This window comes from Pagrus pagrus (genome assembly GCF_965226575.1).
Source record: "Pagrus pagrus genome assembly, chromosome: 20".
In the NCBI taxonomy this organism is placed as follows: Eukaryota; Metazoa; Chordata; class Actinopteri; order Spariformes; family Sparidae; genus Pagrus; species Pagrus pagrus.
The window spans coordinates 14,796,995-14,808,055 of NC_140207.1; the positions used below are offsets into that span (position 1 = coordinate 14,796,995).

An 11,061-nucleotide genomic window follows, 5' to 3' on the forward strand; every position below is an offset into this window, starting at 1 on the left:
GAATTTTTAAAAAACACGGCGGCCGCTCTGTGCTGCCAGCTCCACGCCGCTCCCTGCCCTAATGGATTTCCTGGTATGGAATCCATTTTTCCCCCCTTTCTGCCCTGCAGGGGGTCCGGCTAGCCAGGCCCTCCCTCCCTCCTCTACCCCTCCCTCCCTCCTCTGCTCCCACCCCCGCCCCTCTTCCCCCTCCTCCCCCACCACCACCACCACCACCCCACACTCCACTAATTGGGGGCGACTGGTTTTGGTGAAAAGAAGTCATAATCATTGTTTCTGCTGCTAATTTAAGTGGTTAAGTGTACGGGATCGGCTCGCAGGATGAGGAAATGAGTATGATTAAATTTACATTTTTTAATCTTAACAGCTTAAAGTGCCAATTTCCTTTTTTTTTTTATATGGTGTTTCTTGTTAAAGTTCAACCCCGCACAAGAGAAATGCACATGTTGGGTGTTTCTGTAACATCTCGAGAGACTTTTCTGGTTTTGTTTGCTTTTTATATATTTTTACTTTTCTAAGTGGTTTAGACTTAAAACCAGTGATTGAGACAAACGACGGCATTACAGCACAGATCACATCCTGATCTTGTACTTTAAATGAAGTGAAATGCCCCTTTAAAGAGCTTTTTTTCACATAACTTCTCTTTATTTTACAGAGGAATGTGTCTGTCGATTATAGTTTTACCTATTAGTCTCACAAACACCTGTATGATGTGTGTGTGTGTGTGTGTGTGTGTGTGTGTGTGTGTGTGTGTGTGTGTGTGTGTGTGTGTGTGTGTTTTGGGGGGGGCAAACACACAAATAGGCACACATGCAAATCAAAGCCATCAACAGCTTGTGATGAAGTGAGACGTCGTGGCATAAACAGAGTGTGCCGTTACCATGGAAGCCACTTTCACCTCACAGGCCGAGAGACAGAAAAAAAACACAAAGAGCCAACGAGGCAGGGAGGGAGTGACAGAAAAACAGTAACAGACAGACACACAGACAGACAGTGTGTTACAGGCTCTCCTTCAGCTACGTTTCATAGCTTTTCAATCCCCTTTCGGAGCTTTTCCACCAGTTTCCTTCTTCCCTGGGAAAAAAGGCAGCACTGTACTTGTACAGTAAGTTCATTGAAACGTTGTTTAATAGCTGATGGAGCATTCACAACTTTAATGAGCACATTGCAGATCTACAGAGGCAGATGTACAGTGGCTGTCGGAGGGGTTTTGTGGTTTTTGGGGAGCCACATCTGTCCCTGTTTCGGTCCCCTTTTTTTTGGGCAGGTCACAGTCTTTTAGACCCGGGCTCTTTGTTGGTAAAGACAGCAGGTTTACCTCACCGTACTTTGTTCATCGAAGCTGTCATACATGCACTCACTGGGACAATCCAATCCAATTTCCACCATCGCTTTTCATTTTAAGAGGAGAGCCATAAACAAGATTCACTCGGCCAGAACTGGAACAAATCGCTGCCTGCATTTTTCTGCATTGCTCTGAATGTCCACTTCACTCACCAATTTATTATAATAAAGCCCGCTGCAGGAAATTGAACATAGCGACCCGGTCACATGACGTCACGCAGGCCGTCCAGGCGGAGAATGGCAGGCAAAAGGGGGACTCTTGATATCTCCTTTAATTTGGCAGAGGCACTGATGACAAATTTCCTTCCTTTATACTTTATAAATGATTCATCTCAGCCAAATGGGAACCTTTATCCATTTAATCCGGCTCATTTTTTTCTCCCAGAGATGAAGAGGTTACATAACTTCCGCAAAGGGCAGCTTAGAGATCGAAAGAGACGAAGAAATTAGCTTAGATGTGGTTTCAAAATGTTCCGCCTTTGTTGGGAGAAAAATGTGAACCTCTGCTTATGAAGACATGATTCACCTTAAAGGTGCAGTATGTAGTTTTGGGGAAGAAAGTTTAATCCAAAGGGAAAGATCTTTTTTCATGTCTAAACAAAGTAAATAAACAAACTCTCTGTTTTCATGGCTGAATAAACAAACGGACCTTAAAGGACAATTTCATACTGTTTTACTTTGTTTATATGTGGCGGACCCTGCCACCTTTCTAGCTTCAAACAGTGTTCTGGGGACCTTATTTTCCTTGTTTATTCAGTTATGGGAAAAAAATGATATATGACGTGTGTATCGTTACCTCATTATTATTGTATATATTAGGATTCTGAGTTTGAGTTTATTTTCCAAAAACCATACAGTGCCCCTTTAAGTCCGTCAGGTCAGTTTAATTGCCATTTTCTCGTCATTTTGCATGTTGAGATTCACCTCAAAGCCTGATTGCTGCCGAGTGAAAGAAGCAACCAGCCTCCGTACCTTCTGCCAAAAAGGTCGGACGAGCGAGGTCGGACGAGCGAGGCCGCCGCAGCGAAGCTAGCTTTCAAGGTTTTGCCAGAGAGGCTACAGGAGGTAATCAGAGGAAAATATGTCCTCTCCTCCTCCTCCTCTTCTTCTTTTAGACCTCCATTAGACCAGCCTGCCTCTGTCTGGGAAAATTGATTTTCTCCCTCCCCTCCTCCTCTCCTCCTCTCCTCTCCTGTTTCTCCTCTTTCTTTTTTTCTTCTCAGGTTCCATTTGAGGCTTGCTCATCCACTCTCAAGAGCAGTTCTGCGAGACAGAGGGAGAAAAGAGAATAGTTAAGCCGCGACAGGTTGTTCACACATATAGTTTACCCACCACCCCCCCAACGGCAGCCACCATGCCGGGCTCCAGCCTCATCTCTGTCATCCGCTGAGGCCTGCAGTGGTTTCTTTCTTTCTCTCTCTTTTTTTCCTTTACTCATCTGCCTAATCCTTTCCTTCCTCTTCTGTTCTTTCTCCACCTCTTCCTCTTTCTGCTGCTCTTCCACCAGTTTTCACACTTGCATCCACCCCCCCTAACCCCCCCTCTCCTCTCAGAGCCAAGTCTTGGATCAATGCACCATTGATTTTCCTATCAATGAACATTAGTATGGATCAGACTGCTGCCTGCACTGCCCTGCCCTGAAAACTACACTCACACACACACACACATGCACGCTCATACACATACATACACGCATGCACTAAGAGCGCCTGTTGCCACAGGGACCCCGGATTTCATCACTGGGTGCTGTGGACAAAAGGAGAAACAGCAGTTGAAATAAAGGAGGGTGGGATTGATAAAAGAGAGGTTCTAGTTGAAAGCACAGGAGCCAATCAATGGAAGGAGTGACAGAGAGGGTAGGAAATGAAATCAGACCGAGCAGAGTTAGTGTTTGTTTCTCGTCGTTGGTCAACTGCCTGCAAGTCCATTCACTCCAGAATAATTTGGTCTGTTTGGCAGCCAGCTTAGGCTTGTTGATCATGACAGTGAATGGATGCATGTGCTTTATATGCACCTTTGGGTGTTCTTAGACGAGCACGTACACACACAGTCAGGTGGAGATTCACACTTTTCTTTCTGCTGTGCTCCTTTTGTGTCCCACATTGTGTTCATTCCACACAAACCAACAGCGGCCTCTCAGAGAGAGAGAGAGAGAGAGAGAGAGAGAGCACATTTCTGAACACATCAGCTGCATTTTGCATCGCCAGACAATGAGTCCATGCGTGTACACTCAGCATCACCATCTTCAATTAACCCTGCGTTTAGGGGAGAGGAGGAGAAACAGAATAGTGAATATATCCTGTTGTTATTGTGTGGTACTTTAAAGGAGCACTGTGTAGTTTTAAAATATTTTCAAAATTAATGAGATAATAAAACAAACTCAGAAATATTTATTTTTCCACAACTGAATAAACAAGCTGTCACCAGAACAGTCTGAAGCTGTTTGAAGCTAGAAAGATGGCAGGGTCCGCCAAATATAAACAAAGTGAAACAGTGTGATATTGAGTTGTCCTTTAAGGTCAGTTTGTTTATTCAGTCGTGAAAACAAAGAGAGTTTTTTTTTAGTTTGTTGTGGCATGAAGATCTTTCTCCTCTGATTAAAATGTTGTAAACAACATAATGCAACTTTAATAAATGAAAGACTGAATGAAGGTCGCTTATAATCAACCTCTCCTTTCTTGCTCGGGCCCTGGATGTCCTTGCAGCACAGTGTATGAATGGTCTTCTTTGGGTTTTTCTGAAGTAATGTTGTCTCATTCATAATTACGCTTCCTCACATCCTCGTCTCTTTCTCTGGTCAAACACAGAGAGGAGCTGTGTGTGCAGGCTGGTCCTGATAGAACAAAGAAACATCCTTCTTCTTTGGGAGCGCTTGCATGAAAGTTGATCCTCGACTAAGACCCCCTGCACAAGGAAACTGAGATGCCTCAGGGCCGTCCTTCGCCCTGCCTGATTGTAAGGCGTTTTAATTTGGGCTGCAGTGGACGACTGCCTGCCTCTGTCTGCCTGCCTGAGCACTTCAGCATGTGTGTGTGTGTGTGTGTGCACTAAAATATAATAAAGAAACTTTACCAAAGAGAAAAAAAACAAGATTATTATTTATTTAGTTAGCGTGAAGGACAGTTAATTTATTTGTTGTGTATTTTTGTATTTTATTTATAAACTGTGCGCTGAATATTTCATAATTAAATCTTTTTTTTTGATTATATAATTTCAAATGTGAACAATAGCATGTTTTTATTCTTCTATCTGTGTAGTATGAATGGCATTTAGCATGTAAAAATCTAAACTAGTATTGTTTGGTCTGCTGCTGAAACTGTAGCCTGTATGAATGTATTTGTTTTAAAGGACTACTACGTAGTTTTAGGGAAGACAAACAGAAGAGAAAGCTCTTTAGTGACTGATTTTTTGTAAGTGCCTCAACAAACTTAACAAACAAACTCTTTGTTTTCATGAATGAATAAACAAACTGACCTTAAAGGACAATTTCATACTGTTTTACTTTGTTTATTTGTGGCGGACCCTGCCACCTTTCTAGCTTCAAACAGTGTTCTGGGGACCTTATCTTCCTCTGAGAACAGTATGTGTGTTCAGTTATGGAAAAAATCACATTACTGTAAATATCAAAATTCTCAGTTTGTATTTCACAATTCACAGAGTATATTATGGCACAGGTCCCTCTGTGCACGCCTGAAGGAGAGTCTAGTCTGCAGGATGAAGAGGCTCACAGTATATTACAGACATACAGAGGTTTTGAAGGACTTTGGTTGGTTCCTGAATGTGCAGACGGCCTTCAGAAATAAGACGGGGTTTTGGAAGCTGACTTTCACACCATGTCACAAAAAAAACCAAACACAGTTTCTTAGCGCAGCAGCACAAAACATCTTTTCCACAACAACGTCACACTCATAATCACAACAATCCCCTTAGCTGCCATCCCGACCCCTGCTGCAGTCATCAAACTATGGCCTTGAGTTTCAATGTCTGTGTTTCCCACGAACTGTAGCCCAAATGTGCTGATAGAAAACTGTTATATATTTGCCGGTGTAACAACTTCACTTTCGCTGGGCTTCAAGAAGAGCCTCCCCCCCCCCCTCTTTCATTCCTCCTGGACCCCAACACAGATGGCCAACCCTGAGAGTGGGCTGCTGCTGTGGAAGATGGGAAAGACAGGTGAAAGGAGGAATATTCATGAATCGTATTGTTGGATCAATGATATTATATAAAGCAATGCGGAGCTGTGACCAACACTTACAAATTCTCCTCTCCTGAAAACTTCAGGACACACACACACACTGAAACAAACTGAAACAAACAGCCAACCTGTGGGAGCTGAGGAGGCAGAGGAGGAGGAGGAGGAGGAGGAGGAGGGGGGCCGCAGATTTTTCTGGCAACATGTCAACCCAGACTATAACCTTTGTAACCACAAAGTTCAATTACTCACTTAGCTCACTTTGATCCAGACTTCTGCCTCTGATTGAGGCTTTAGCATGTGGACTGACTGAAACGAGGCTCAGTTCTGAATAAACCACCCAGCAGCAGCAGCAGCAGCACAGTTGTGGCGGTGGCAGATCTGTCTGATGGGCTCATCATATAGGAAAACACGACTTACACAGCAGAGTTGGATAAACTGAGCGGGCAGTGATTAACTTCACAGGTTTTACACTGCTGTAGAACAGATGTGAGATCATGTAAGGGTTTCTTTTAGGTTGAGATACGTTTGTGTAACATGACGAGAGGGAAACAATGCTTTTAATTTGGGCTGTGCAGAGCCAAACGTGTTGGACTGTGAGAGACCCGAGCTGCCTGCTCAGTCAGTCAGCGGCAGGGTAAACATGGCGGGTCCACCGTGGGAATATATCTGAAAAAAAGCCCAACAACACTCGTTTGTAGTTCCTTTTTCCACTGTAAATACGTTTCGTGAAAGCGATACAATCGCTGAACTACTCCACTCACTTTGTCAGACTCGCCTGTCGCGCTCGTCGCCGCGCCGGGGAGCCGGGGAGCCGGGCAGGACTTGAGGGGAAACGGAGCTCCTGGCGGCGGCTGCAGCAGCGACAGCAGCCGGCAGGAAGCTGCTATTCACCGGCAGGCGGGAGGAGGAACAGCTGCCCCTGCGCGGACATGGAAACACCGGCTCTCACGCCATTTATGTAGCCCGAAAAAATACAATATCATTAATAATTTAAAAGATGAAATTTAAGATACATGACGATAGGTATGGTTTTGTGTTTTAGCCAGTATATTAAAGGTTACAGACACAATTAGATATATAATTTTATTTTTAGAAATAGAGGCTGAAGATATTCAGGAATAAACTATATTATAACACATAATTATATTTATATATTGTATTTACTGTGGCTTAATTAGTTGTCTTTAAATTAATTATAATTTAATTTTCAACATTGCCCATGTGTAATATTCTTTATTGGCGGACTTTTCTATCGTTATATTAGAATATTATCTTATTTCCACAGCTATAGGCTATAATATGCGATTGCAGTGCAGCACATATGAGAAGGTGAACGGCAGGTTAAAGACTATGAGCCCTGTTATTGAATTTTACGTCAGGTAATATTTGCATTTAATATCCCGCCGCCACACACGGGCCTGCCATATTGTAACTGTGATAGACAGGCTTAAAGGGCTGTAATTGCAATCACATTGAACCCCGAAAGCTTTTATTGTCGGAGTACGAGCACACACACACACACACACACACACACACACACACATACACATACACACACTCTCTCTCTCTCTCTCTCTCGCTCACACACACACACACGCGCGCTAGAGAATTAACAAAGCCTATTTTTTTAGGCTATGGATGTATACGTCTATGACCTGGAGCCTCTCCTCTCTCTCTCGTCGCTACATCTGTCACGTTCAGGGCTCCTGCCTGTAACCGGTGACGCTGCTGCTGCTGCTGCAGGTCATAATGGGAGCTGATGGTGGTGATGGTGGTGATGGTGCCGGCTATAGAGATGGTGAATTAGAGCAGGCATGCGCGCTCTGGTAGAGGTGAATGTGAGCCATTCAAATTTCCATATATGTCCTGTCACAAGGGAGACACCCCCCCCCCGCCCCGCCTTTTCCTCACGTACCCCCTTAAACACACACACACACACACACACACACTAGCCTCCCCCCTCACTCTCCCTCCCTCCTTTCTTTGTTCCCCTCCGATGATCTCTCCCCCCCCCGCCCCCCCGCCCTCCATGAGCTCCCCACAGTACAGAGAGAGAGAGAGAGAGAGAGAGAGAGAGAGAGAGAGAGAGAGAGAAACCACGCCACTGCCACCCAGCGGCCGCGGAGGCGCGCGCGACCGTGCGCGCGAGCTCCCCGCTATCCCCGACCTCCATGAATAACCATCAGCTGGGATATTTTTTTTAACAACTTCGCTACATCTTACGAGCGCATTCGCGCAACAAGGCCGCTCTCTCGCCATTTTGTGTCTGGGGCTCGAGCCCGCTGCTGCGCCCACAGACGCGCGCCCTGCTGAAGTGTCCTTGAGCAAGACACTGACCCCATGCTGACCTCTGGGGACGGGGAGGGGGACTTGTCCTCCTGAGATGATCATATTAGCGTCATCAGACGGATGCATCCGCTTCTCTCTCGCCGCTTTTCAGCACCATATCTGACGGATGACACATGGAAATGATTGGATGAAGAGCAGCTATAGGCTCTGCAGGACAACAATTTAATTAGCTCTATATATAACCGAGTTAATGAGGTACTTAACAGGGAGACGTTAATTACAGATTCTATATGGCCCCGCTTCTTTCTGCGGGGCATCCTCTCTTCTCTGCGCCTCTGAATGGGATTAATCAATCATATTTTTTTAATCCGTCCGTTTGAGATATTTCTCGTTTATTTATTTATTTGTTGTTGCACCTCCATAATTTTGTGATTCAATCAGACGCGTCCCTCGCAAAATAAAACAAGCAGTCCTGCGTTGGAAGATTAGGCTGTACGTCAGGAGATGCGATGATCAGCCTCGTTAGTTGAATAATAAATAATTTAAACGTGATAAAAGCGGCGGAGGAAAAGAGGGAGGAGGGGATGGGGAGGCTTTTTTTTCCAACAGGGGGCAGAATCACTCTGCAAAAAAAAAAATCTCTCTCTCTCTCTCTCTCTCTCTCTGATCCTCTCTTTCTCTATTTTACACACACACACACACACACACACACACACACACACACACACGCTCATAATACGTGCACACGGGCAATGCCTCTGGATCTGTTGTTTTTCCCTGCAAGCAATTTTCACCTCCTACCAGCTGCCTTCAAAAAAAACGCCCTTAACTAGACGGATCCGAGCCCAGCGTGTTTGTTTGCTTAACAAATAAACTTTTGAGCGAGATCACGGAAAGTGTAGATTAGTCCCAGGGTGTCCAATCTAGTTTAGCAAATGAAGCTGAAAGGTTGCTGAACTCCCAGTGTTTCAGACGCGCTACGATGATTAAACGCACTTGGTTGTTTGACAAAGTGCAAAAGCAAGTTTTATTTCCTCCCGGGAGCTCAAATTAAGTCCTCCTCCACTTTCTGATTAGTCGAGAGTTTTAAGATAATAAGCAGATATGAATTACAGTGTGCTCTGTTATTTTTCTCCACTGAGGGCCTCGCGGTTACATCGGGGTCCTGACCCCCGGGAGCTGGTTGCTTGGGAATTGTGGTTCGACGATCTTTCGAGCTTAATTAAGTTTGATTTTCAAGCAAAAATGTGTTTGGTGCTTAAAAATAATAAAGAGCAAAAAGTTATTATTTCGTCTTATTTCATGTATTCCTCGTGTTTATTTTTAAGTGCATCATAAGAGGTTCAGGCAATAAATGAACTGCATATTCCTAAATCAGGCCAGGTGTGAGTCTGTGTGTTTTTTGGATTATAGTTAGACCAAAACATGCCACTCAAAGCCTCTTCTGCTTCCCTGACAACTAATGTAGCTGCCTTTGGTTGCAATAAGTAGAAGAAATAAAAAACATTTGCAGGGAGGGAGGGCTCACACAGACATCCACAAACACGATCAGACTCACTTTTATTTGAAAATGGAGCAGACACTGAGTCAGAGACAGAGGGAGATGTTAACTGTTACTTTAGTAACTATTGAGATCTTTCTCTTTTATGATCAACATATTAGACAAAACCTTTCTTATTGAGCTCGTGTGCAAGTTATCTGCACGTTCACTGCCAACATATTTTTCATTTTGTTTTGTTTGTTTCGCTTCCTGCCTGCATTTGATAAAATACGGTAAATGCATGGCTAGACAACTGAAAATCACACAGTAAACTCTGTGATTAAACTTGATTTTTCCTCGCATGTGAGGTCTTAAGTCAGGCAGATAATGAGAGATGAACGATACGTGTGATCTAATCCAAAATTAAGAAACTCACCGACCTTTTTCCACCGTCAGTACACGCTGTGGATAATAACGACCAGATGGGTTCAGGAGCTGTTGAGTTGAACAACAACCAAAAATGATCAGAAACAGGACAGTTTAATGCATTGAAGGCTTTAATCCATTGATCCTACTGAGACTTAATGGAAGTTTTTACATAACATAAAGAACATGGGTTTAAACCTATTTAGAAATTATACTGCAGCATCTTCTGTCAGTGTTAAAGTGCTGAGATGAGCATCCAGCTTCTATCAGACAACCCACAGCTCTCTGTCATAACTGCAGGCTGTGCGGCGTTCACGGCGCTTGAATAGCCTCTAATTAAGGTTAAGGTCAACCCTCGGATCTCCACTCACCTCCTCTGTCTACATGCAACTCCCTTTCAAACATGCACCAACCTCAGCAAGACGCAGAGAAGAAGGGATCCATCCGCACTGTGAAATGACTGCTTCGGTCAAAATTCCTGATTTTACTGTTATCATATGCAGCTGTGAACAAAAGGGGAAAGAAACCACCGAGCCAGAACCACAGAAACGGGCCTGACTGACAGTTTATTTTACGAATCCTTAACGCCACCCGGAGATCACACAAGCATCCACTTTTTTTAGACATGTGCTACTTGTTTTTTATGGTGGAGATAAAAACACGGCGAGCACAAAAAAAAAAAAAAAAGCAGAGAAATGTGACAGTGTGCGAGTGTCTTCCAGGCTTCTTACGAGCCTCGTTGCAATTAATTGAACGTGCGTCAAAACAGCCAATTGAAGCGCTCATTTGGGCACATGTCCGTCTGACAAGCTGCTTTTGAAAATGATTCCTTGTTGTTGACAATGCACACATTTCCCAAGGTCATATTACCGCAGCGTCCTCTTAAAGGGGATGTTTCCAGTGTGTCATTGTTAGTATGTCAAAGACAGTCAGAGGAAGGAAATTATAACTTGGAGCAAAGGGATTATTGGACTGTGTGGACCTACAGTCGAGCAGAGATTAACGACAGAAGCGAATGAAATAATAATAATAATAATAATCGTAATAATAATTATAATAATGGATTTTGATGGAGATTCAAATCAGCGTGCCAAAACTTTATTCAAACAAAATCCGTCAGCAGAAGCCTGCAGGAGAAGCTATCGATCATTTTTCATTTCATTTGAAGTGTAAAGATCAGTATAGACTCACAACTGCAACTTCAGTTTATTTCAAATTTTTGGCTCATCCAAGTGTGACACTGAGTTGGAGACATAGGAGCAGTTGGGACTTCTTTATAACACCTCTGAGCTCACAGCTGTAATATTCGGGGAAGTTATTCTGTTTT

General features: G+C 43.8%; 1 long non-coding RNA gene across 1 annotated transcript; it reads right to left on the minus strand.

Moving 5' to 3' along the window:
- Positions 1-1,187: 1,187 nt before the first annotated feature.
- On the minus strand, positions 1,188-10,413 carry LOC311249502. The gene is made up of 4 exons (XR_014621195.1): positions 10,106-10,413; positions 9,745-9,803; positions 7,888-7,987; positions 1,188-2,607 (listed from the first exon to the last, which is right to left on the minus strand). It is a non-coding gene; the product is annotated as an uncharacterized lncRNA (long non-coding RNA).
- Between the last annotated feature and the right edge of the window lie 648 nt (positions 10,414-11,061).